Source organism: Falco punctatus (genome assembly GCF_963210335.1).
Source record: "Falco punctatus genome assembly, chromosome: 5".
NCBI lineage: Eukaryota > Metazoa > Chordata > Aves > Falconiformes > Falconidae > Falco > Falco punctatus.
Window position 1 is genome coordinate 20,172,819 of NC_137584.1, and position 11,530 is coordinate 20,184,348.

The window sequence follows — 11,530 nt, forward strand, 5'->3', positions numbered from 1 at the left end:
CACCCCTGCAACAGGCCTCTGTCTACTCCAGCCCCGGTGACAGACACTGAGACTACTCCAGCTCCCATGACAGGCATTGCAGCTACTCCTACCCTGGTAATAGGCACTGTGGCTACTCCAGCTCTGGCAACAGGCCCTATTGCTGAACCAGAGAACCCACCTGTGCCTGGTGTCAGTCACCCCTATACACAAGAATTAGCACTGGATGTGAAAGTCATCTTGTTTAGTAAGGGAGAAAACTCATACTAAGAAGGGGAAGGAAGAAGAAGTGGATGAGGCAGGCTACTCTGAAGCAGGGCCATAATGAAAAGAGGAGGAAGAGGCAGAACTCATAAGCAAGGTGGTAACTACTCGATTCTTATCCCTGAGTGAGCTGCGAGATATGCAAAAAAAAATCAGCTGTTGTCCAGGCAAGCACATTGTCACCTGGCTGCTCCGATGCTGGGATAAATGGGGTCAGTAGCCTGAAATTAGAGGGTAGGGAAGCCAAGCAGCTATGACCCTTTTCTAGGGAAGGGGGCACTGACAAACCTTTCAGCCCCGGAGGGGCCTGATAAGGCATGAGGGAAAGGTATCCCTTCAACAAAGATGTCCTATGTCACCCAAGCAAGTTGACCACCATGGAGAGAGGTATCCAGTACCTGATGAATTAGCCATGCTGTCATTTATGATGACCTGGGCAATGGGCAGTTATCCAAAGATCCAGATGAAGTCAAGTGTACATGAGGACCCTTCTGTTGTGGTGTTGCTGAAGGCTGAAGAACAACAGGTGCCAATGGCTACTACAACAGTACACTGGTGGCAATATTGCACCATTTGAGACTCCTGGATTCCCGTCCATAAACTGATTCATTAACTGGAGATCCCACAGGGATCAGAAAGACTCACTCACCCTTAATTATCCAGTGTGAAAGTCTAGTGGAGAGTGGAGACTAACAGTAGACTGTTGTGGCCCGAATGAAGTCACACTGAGTGCTGCTGTCCTGGACATGCTAGAACTTCAATACAAACTGGAGTCAAAGGCAGCTGACTGTGGTGGTGCACTTCTCCCCCTTCTCCAGGCTGTTCTATGACCTCAGGAGCTTCTGGCTAGGCTTCGGTGCCTTCAGTAATGAGTTGGGTGGTTAAGCACTCCTTGACTGTACCAGTATCTCCTACTCCACTAAGGCAGAGAATGGCACTGCCTGTGCTGCAAATCCTTTGACTGGTCAAAGCAGGGAAGAAGAGTGGAAACAATCAGTTACTCCCTGACAAACCTGGAATGTTCCTGCCAGAATATTTATAGCCAGAGTGGTAACCCAGTGGAATGATATATTGTTCCTTGAATTTTTAAGATTACCAAGTTGGGTTGTGGTCAGAATGGAAATTTGCTGATGACTAAAGCCAGTCATCTCACAGCTTTATAAACAGTGGTCCCACAGTGAGACCTTTTGGTGCTTTCATGGACCACAGCAGGCTGTGACCAGCATCTCCCTCTGAGAAGGACACTGCTCAGAGCTTGCAAACCACCAAGTTTGTAATACGAGGGAGACCTTCATGGAAACTCAGCGATGGGGCCTGGACTGATATCCCTCCTCCTCAAGTCTCAACACTTCACCTGTTGAGGAATGCAAAGGCATAAGACGTATTTCACTGAACTTGAGGGCAAACTTTTAGTAGGTATACCTTTGCTGTAAAACATATTGCAAGTTTGAAGCAAGTAGTTTAATTATGTAATTTTGTGATGTAAAGCAAATTAATTTGCTGCTACAATCATGAATAATCTTGATCTGGGAACAAACTTTTTCTTTCTCTCTCTCTCTACCCTTTAGATCTAATCTGTTGTCAAAGTCTGATAATAGGTATAGGTCCAGATGCACCTAAGCCCCATGAGAGTTTAGAAAGCAAGGGAGTCTATTCTGAACCTCACAACTTGATGGTAGAGTCCCCCTTATCCTTTATATTTCTCTAGAACTAATCCATTGTCCAGGTCTGAGTCAAGGTATAGATCCAGCCACACGTAAATTCTGTGAGAGTTTAGGAAGCAAGAGGGATTCATGAAAGTTTAGAAAGCAAGAGCCTCATGACTCAGCAAAAGGGTCTCCCTTATGCTTTACCTCGCTTACTGTCTTTCCCTTTTAGACATAAAATGTTGAACAAGTCTGAGACTAAGACTGGATCCAGCTGCACCTAAACTCTGTGATAGTTCAGAAAGCAAGGGGATCTACTCTATACCTTGTGACTCAATGGAAGGATGTCCTTTTATACCTTTGATCTTTTAAAACTGTTTCCAACTCTATTCTGACTTGATTTCAATTTGATTTATCTCTGTGCATTTACTCCATGTAATAAGTAACAGAGTGAACCTTGCCATCGAGTCTTGTGCAGTTGCATTTTCACAAATTCATATTAAACCTGATGCACTTAAACCCTTTGCTGGCAATTCTTTAAGGGACCTGACCTAACCACTGCTTTCATGAGACTGAGTGGTATGCCCCAATTGATACCACTAATGTGTTTTTCTCAGTCCCTTTGGCAGTAGAGTGCAGGCCACAACAGAAGGTAAGACACCCTTCCTATCTTTACAAGATAATGATTTCCAGTAGTTTTTCCTTACTTATTTCCTGGAATTTTTTCACTGATGGGGAAAGTTTTTTGAAAGGAAATAAATTAATTAACTTGACATTGATGATTGACGAGCCTTAACAAGGATAGCCGTAAACCTGCAGTGATTACTTGAATGAACATTCCCACTGGGCAAATACCTTTCTCACTTACATTAAGGCAACTCCTTGATTTAAGTGGAATTCTGGTGATATATATGAGATGTATGAGATTTGGTCTATTGATTTTTAGTGTGGGTAACAACTACCTGAACAGATTTTAAATTAAGTTTTGAAGCTACAGATTTTTATTAAGCTGGTACGGCCCTTTAATAAATCCTGTAAAGGTGTCTACTGAGTTGCAGAGAAAAGGAATTTCCAAACACAAAGAAGTGCAAATTATGTGGTATACCCTTAAACATGTCATTTCAAGCTTCTAAGTGTTGTGTAAACTATTTTGCCCTTTGTATACACCTAGAAGTCTTGGGATAAGGGCTAAACATACCAAGGACAATAGTGAAATGTAACTAACTACAGACTGTAGCCTTCTGGTTTTTTTTTTATTTAATAAAAAGGTCAGAAAAATGTAAGAGTAAATTGCCTGCTACATGCTGGATTAACCCCAGTTAAGTGAACATGTATTAATTCTCCCACAACAAAGAAACAGAAGAATAAACTTTTCTTATATATTATCATGACTGATCGGTGAAAGAAAAATCTAAATAATTTGTAAAGTATGTGAACTAAATCTAGTAAAGGACTGGTTTACTGTTTTACTAAACTAAAAGCACTGAACTAGAAGCATCAGAGAGTTAACCAGAAGGGAATACTGCAGAAAGATGCGATTTGTGTTGTACTCTTCTCTAAAGCCAAGGTATTTAACTGCAGTGATGAGCCAGGTATCTCCCACCATGTGGGAGTTACTTTCACAAAGGCAGCACTCGGCTGTATGTAGTACATGCATTCTTGAATGATCAGACCAGGGTTCAACTCTCCTTTAAAATTCTCTTGGTACTGGCTGGATTGTTAAAGCACTCACTCTGGGCTTTGCTCTTGGCTCTAAGAGCTGCTTAAGTATTTTGTATGAGTAAATAATTCACTAAAATGAGTAAAAAGACCAGAGAAGCAGGAACAGAAACACTCCCCAAACACCCAAGTACCCCTTCTCTTCTTCCCACCATGAATGAGATTACTGGTGCTATAATATTTAGTTGCACTGACTTTACTGCATTTACACCAATGTAGATGTCCTACCTTTAGCATGATTCATCAATGCAATTACTGAAATGTTTTGTAAAATGGAAGTGTAGGGGAGAATCATAGCTTATCTACAAGGAGAAGAAACAGAATAGGGATTGCGTTGCTAGTTTGCTAGAGGTTGTATGACAGCCCTTAATTAATGGAGCAGATTTTAGTAGCTCTCTGCCTTATTAAGATGTGATTTAGGAAGCAGAGTGGGCTAGCATTCAGGTCTCTGGTGTGGGAGGACAGCCTGCAGATGGCAGGTGCTGGCATGCAGCATGGTCGGTCTGTTGTGATGACCCAAAGATAAAACTGGGCACAGGCAATTACACCCTCCACACACTGAAAATAAACGGGCATGTAATTACAGAGCTGGTGCTCCAGACAGTTGAGTGGTCTTATTTTTCTGGGTGATGAATGTAAAGCCTATATTCGTTTAGAAACTTAGCTCCTATTTATTTTTGTAATAACTAATATTTTCATATGTTCTTAGCTCTGAAATCTCTGTTTCGTCCCATGAAAGGTCTAATGGTATAAAATAACTTGCTGGAGCACAATGACTTTGTTTTTCCTTTCACAATCCAAGTTTTTGCTGTACATAGCTGAAAATCAACAGAAGGACACTGCAATTTGCTAAAATCAATATAATTAGAGAAAAAAAAATTGATGTACTGAAAAGACCACAATTCAAAGAACTACTGGGCATGATTGAAATGCTTAATGAGCTGCTGAACTGTAGTGCCCTGGCTCTGCCACGCAGTGGAACCTGGGTGCCTCTGATGGGAACCTTGCTGCCAGCCTGGCTCCCCAGAACACTTCTCAGCACCATTTCATGCCAGCAGCTGTATTAGGCTGAATCTGTATCATACCCACTGCCATTTCAGGGAGTTATTCATGCTGAGACACTTCAGACCAAAATGTCAGGCTAGCACCTAATTTCTTCACATTACTAACATTTAGTGCAGCTGCTAAGGTGAGCATGCAGCACTGTACTAAACTCCTCTGTGAAAAGAGAATTTGTCCTTTCAACAGTTTAATTCTTTGAAGAGTTGTCTGATGAAAGTGTTTTGACTTTACATTGCTATTGACTTTTTACAAACCTATAAATGGGCTTCAGGCTTTGTCCTTTCAGAGTTAAACTATGCAGACAGGACTGGAGCCTCATGCATTAAGTTTATTACCTTTGCTTTGTTTCATTTTTCCCTCTCCTGACCCAAATCTGCCATGAAGCAGGGAATTAGGAAATGAGCTGGTCAAGGATGGTTTGATTCAGACCTCTGCTTTTTATCTGACCTAGACTATGAGACATGGCAAGGTGGATCCTTATATAGGTGTATCCCTGGCCCTTTGCACCAGCTCAGCTCCTTTCCCTGTGCTGAGTTTGTGACAGGACAGGAGCAATGGTGTGAGACTGCAGTGGGGTAAGCATGTCTTCTCTTGCAACTTCTGTGTGGGATGCTGCATGAAGAGGCCCAATTTTTTCTACAGTGCAGGGTCCAATCTCCTCTGCCCTTCTGTATCTTCACACATGACGTCTCTCAGTGGGGAAAGTAGACTTGGTTTCTGCATCGCAGCTATGTGAACTACAAGGACTCTGCAGGAGACCTTAGCCTGCGGTGAACCCTTGACCATGTATCACACTTCTGCAGAACAGCTGACAGGTCTATAGCTTGGGAAACATGCCCATGCCCACTTTTATTATTAAAATGAAGCAAATGCAGAAAAATGGTTTGCTTGGACTGTGGTGCTCTGGATGCAATTTTCTCTCTGCCATTCATCTTCTCAGATTATAAGCTCTGCTCTTAGTAAACAGAAGAGTTCTGTGTAGCAAAACCAAAAAAAAGGAGGCTCAGTTTTTACCATTCCTGCTAAATTTAACATGAAATGAGAGTGGTGCTGTAAAGCACATTTCTGCGTTTTTGTTTTTCAAAACAAATAACAGCATATGCTTTTTCACTTATACCTGCTCAGGAAACAAGAGCAGGCTGCTCCCCAGGGAAGGTGAGCCAGAAGCCAGGGTGACAGCAAGGTGGAAGGGCAGTGTCTGCGCCAGCAAGGTCACAGTGCCACCATGCCAGAGCAAGGAGAGCAGGGTAGGCCCAGTGACAGTAACCAGGGTCAGTCACAACCCAGGCAAATCCTTGGTGATGGGGCAGGTCTGAGGTCCAGTCAGCTGGTCATGACGAGGGGCAGGCACAGGCATATCTCCAACATGGCTCAGGCCAGGAGCAGGGGAAACAGCTACAGGTTAAATGCATGCAGGAGGAGGCCCTGAGAGGGCTTCTTATGGCTCTCCTGCACAGCTTTTTTCCCAGCACCCTGATCCCAGCTTAGATGGCTGTGCTGTGTTCAGGATGGCTACCAGCACAGGCAGCTGAACCTTGGGGTGGGGGGCAGAAGTTGAGACTGGAGGTGCGTGCAGGGCCCAGACTCATCTGTCCTGCAGGACAAGAAGGCCACATTTTCTGTAGGATGTTGTCAAATGGAGAATGCATACTTTTCTTCAAAGAGGATCACTGTGTACCTGAAACCCAGTGACAATCAGGATGTCAGCAAATATATTCTACTACCTTGTCATGATTTGTTTTGTAGGGTAAACCTGAGATGGCAACAAGATTACCATCTGTATTTTAAAAATAAAAAAAAGCCCCACAACTTAAACAGAGGTAACCTGCATGAAACAAATGCTTTGCAGAAAGACATAATGTATTTCTATTTCACTCTGGAGAGGTTTCTGAGCATTATTATCATATTGTGATGCTATGCTACAATTAATCACCCCATTTAGTGATGCTGTAATAAACTCAGGGGTTTAGGTTTTCAGCTTGTGTAAATCAATATGGGTCCATTGATTTCAGTGGAACTGTGCCAGGTGAATATCTGGCCCCTGACATCAAGTGGAGCTTGTACAGAGATGTTTAATAAAGCAAGAGACCTGTGTTTTCACAGTAGATAAATGACTTCCCGGGTGATGCTGCAGTCTCTTGTGACATTTCTTCTCCAAGAAGTTTTATTTTAATCACTCTCATAAAGTTCCCTTAACTGTAACAATAATGCTAAGTGCCTGACACAAAGCAAAGGAAATCAGATATCTAGATAACTGCTGGAATGAAGTGTTAGTCTTGAGTTGTTAGGTGTTTTTTCCTAGGATTTTTATTCTATTATTTCCTTCCTTTTAATAGCACTGAAAGTGCTAGTGTTTAAAAACCCAGCTTCTTCAGTCCTTAGCAGATAGACCTCTGGGTGGTCCCTGTAAGGCCTGTAATATAAATAAATATCAATATAATTGATCTAGTTTTATCTAGAACTGTGCCATAAAATGAAGGTCTTAAGAGCAGCTGCCCAGTTTATCATGTCAGTAATCATTCTCTGTGTTCACCCAGTACGAACAGATGCAACCCTACAATAAATATGAAGGAACCAAGGCAGCATTCAAATACAAAGTTCTTTAAATGCAGTTAGTTTGGGATAGTACAGCACACTAGTGCTTATGGGACTGTGTGTGAGGAAGTATCATTTAAACCACTTCCGATGATACTAAAATAATAAATTTAGCAGCACAACATAGTATTAGTCAAACACATAATAAAAATGTCTTCTCATCTCTTTGAAATACCAAATCTGTTTAACTCCCAGAGAATCAATGGAGACTGCACATGCTCAACAGTTCTGAAAATCAGATATGCATCTGCTTATTTGCCCAATATGTATATCCATGCCAAATCTGAGGTGTTCACATTTGACAAATTTGATCTCTGTCTTCAGTCAAATGCACTTCTTGCTTGCAAATCTCTGTATGTGATTAAAAACATTTCCTTTTTACTTTAATTGTTTCATTTAACATTTATACTAATTCCCTTTCATTTGTTAGTCCATGTAAATTCTACTCAGATTAATTTTAGACAAGCTGGTAAATAATGTAAATGGAAGCAGCTTCATTGATTTCCTAAGGCTTTTTGGCATGAGCTTAAATATAGTCTGAAGACAACCACGGAGGTAAACACCACAGACAGCATCAACATATCTTAGAGCAGCACCATCATTTCTGTATGTAATATAATGTAATTAATGTAAGTAGAAGTGTATTGACAAAATCCAGAATTTCGAGGTCCCTCCAGAAACAGGAAGGTCTAAGTTTTATACTTAGAGTAGGAAGCTGATTGGCAATACTAGAATTAGTAACGTTTTTGCTGAACACCTTCTAGTTAAATGCATGGCATTTAAAAACAAGAACTGGGTTATCAGTTGTGAACAATTTGTAGCATTTGGCTTAATTCACAAAAGTGAAGTTCTGTACAGGAATCAAGGATTAATTGGGGTTTGATGCGGTGCCATCCGCTCCCTCATCCTGCAGGGATCTGTTGTATAACCTCAAGGCCTTCAGCTGATTGGACTAGTATAAGCAGCCAGGGACCCATGAATAGGACAATCTTATTACAACCAAACATGTTTCACTAAATTGCAGAAAGAAATATGCAGGTTGGATATCAGTTAAAACTAATGAAACATGGAATAGAACACTTACAGGCCCTAGCACATTTCTTTCACTGGAAGAAGGACAGGGGGTGACCCTTATGTGAGAGAGGTAAATGATTAGGATGACAACTTTGTGTGTTTGCAAACTTTTACTTTTCTCTTGTATAACCTACAATAAACAGCTGTGCTACTGATCTTTGTGTCTGAGCGTATCAGCTGCACCTATCAAAAGGGAAATGTTGCTAACCCGTACGGCAGCGTACTGCTGGGGTGGCTCCCACCATCTCCTGAACACAAACTGACCATGACAGCTATGGATCTTCTTGTTCTTTAGTTCAACATCACTAAAGCCTTTCCAACAGAGATAACTGACAGCTTCTCTTCTTCACAGTGTCATTGCTTACCCACCTGTAGGTATTAAGTGAAACATTCGCAATTGACATCTCCAGGAACTAAGAACTGCTATGGGCTTACCTGACCCTCATAGAATAGATAAACTCCAAATAGTCACCATGGAGCTGAAAAGGTAATGTGTCTGGCTTTGAATTGCTGCAAGGCAATTCTTGTTTCTAGTTCATGACCATCTTGTGATGTGCTGTTACATTTGTCTTAGAAATTGCACTGGTGAAGTGGTAATATGGACTGGCTTCTATTGATGCATCTCTTATAATTCCAGAAGTAGCATGCACATTCCCATAAACAAGCTCATCAAAATCTGCTTGAGCTTGTCTTGGATGCCCTCTGATAGAGACACTGTTATTGCCTTCTCACTTTTCCTGTTTACTATCACTCATTGTCAGAACAAAGGATAATGTCCTGTGGTTTAGTAAACTGCTTGAGAATTTAAAGTCAATTCTCAGTGACTTATCTGAATGATATAGCTCTTCTGCATTCCCAGAAGAGCATGCCACCAGCACATCTTCCTAAAAGGTGCTACAAATCTCCTCAACCTGCTGCAACCTATTGCAAAGCCTGCATATATCACTTTAATCCAGTAGAAAATTACTGTATCCCCATATGATAATTCCAGTAATTGATGGGAATGTGTTTTCACTATATAATGCACAATATTATATATTCATAATATACACCAAAATTAAGCCCAACTGTTGGCCCTTCTAGACAATTATACAATGACGAATTCCCATGCTAGTATGGAGTACTAGGTTTTTATAGTGGTCTGCTATTTACCACTCACCTGGCATACAGTGTAAGGGAATTCTTTTCCCATGAGTAAAGGAATTTATTTTCATAAGTTTTCAGACACTTCAAATACTACAGCTATGCAATTGCAAGTGCATTTCATAGTTATATTCAGATGTTGCATTGCCCTGTCATAACAGTAATGTTGTCTTTAACAGCAGTTTTCCTCCTACTGTCTAAGACAGTCCCACAAACTGTTTCTATAGTAAATAAAATCACTGTGCCAATGCACAGTTTGTGCACTGATGTATCATTATCCCTAAGCTCCCTGGCACAATTCTGACCTGTGCCAGCCTGTTCTTTCCTAGACCATATTTGGCCACGGTTTGGGAGATTACTGTCATGTTAAGAGTCTGATGAGTGGCCAGTGACAGGGGCAGGGGGCAGACAGCCCTCCTGTTGAGTCATGAGGTTCGGAAAGGACCCCCTTTCTTTTGAAACTCCTCCTCAGAGAGGAGTCTAGGTGTGGCTAGATCCAATCCTAGTCTCAGACTTGGTCGGGGGTTTTGAGTCGAAGGATTATATGTACAGCCACTCATCAGAGTCAACTTTTGCCTGTCAGAGACCAGTTTAAGGACCTTCACTGAAATAATTTTGCAAAGTTGAAAAAAATAGAAAAAATAGATGATTTATTAAGGTGACACATAACACGTTCGGAATTGCTATTGAGAAATACATTGACTGTAAAAACTGAGTTAAGAGTACAGCACTTTTGTTAGTAATATTGTCCTGGGAAACATACAACCTAGTTGGAGGTGCAAATCTTACCACAGAGGCATCCCTGCTTGGGAAGGAAAGTGGTCCAGGCCCGTCGACCCATCCCATATTTATGATTCTTGTCCTCCAAAAAAAAGATTCTAAAATTCTGGATTTTATACTCATGGTGAGGTGGGACTAAGTGTACCCATTGGCCCTTCACAAGGTCTCAGTTCGGGAAGGTCAGTTGGGCCCGATGGTTCAGTGTGGAGCAGGGAGGATTCAGAAGAGATACAGATTTATGGCTACAGATGTTCAGGAGTCTTCCTGGCCTTCACCCTGGGCACCACACAGTTTGCTTGTTAGACCACATCTGTAATCTGTTTTGTGAGATAGACATGCTGCTCAGGTCAAACTGCTGACTCCACCTAGAGCTGAATACAGTCATTCCTTGTTAGGGCAGGATGGGGCAGGGGGGACACCACCACAATTACATGGGCCATATGGACACATGTTGCATTGTGCCACTTGCTTTTAGACGCAGGGAACTAGCTGTGTCCCAAAGAATAAACATAGCTGCAGTCTCCCAGTCTGTCTGAATGACAAACTGAGTTGAGTGCAGCTTCCTTCATGCCAGGAGAGCACTCTCTGTTCTGCCTCACCCTGTTTTATAACAACATGCCAAAATTCCAGTGCTTTTTCTTTACCTCATCACTATCAAAATTCCCTTTTGGGACTCCTCAGGTCCTGCAACCAGTAAAAGCATAAATCTCAAGGACGCTGGTAGGCATCTTCCCTTTCCTAAGCTTGTTGCCTCAAGCCACTCACTGTGGTCCCACCATTTCCTTTCCCTTCCCTCCCTGGCAATGCACTGACTCAGCTGTTGACATTAAGGTTGTAGGACTCAGTGTTCATCTTTCTGGGGGACAAACATGGCAGTGAGTTTCTGAAATGATGACGAAAGCTGTTGAAGAGCAGCACAGAAACAGCTCCCTGCCTGTGGTCACTACTCCTAGGTCCGTGTTGTGGTTTAACCCCAGCTGCCAACTAAGCCCCACACAGCCTCTGGCTCACTCCCCCCACAGTGGGATGAGGGAGAGAATTGGAAGAGTAGAAGTCAGAAAAATTGTGGGTTGAGATAAAGACAGTTTAATAAGTAAAGCAAAAGCCACACACGCAAGCAAAGCAAAACAAGGAATTCATTCACCACTTCCCATGGGCAGGCAGGTGTTCAGCCATCCCCAGGAAAGCAGGGCTCTGTCATGTGTAACGATTACTTGGGAAAATAAATGCCATCACTTTAAATGTCCTCCACTTCCTTCTTCCCCCAG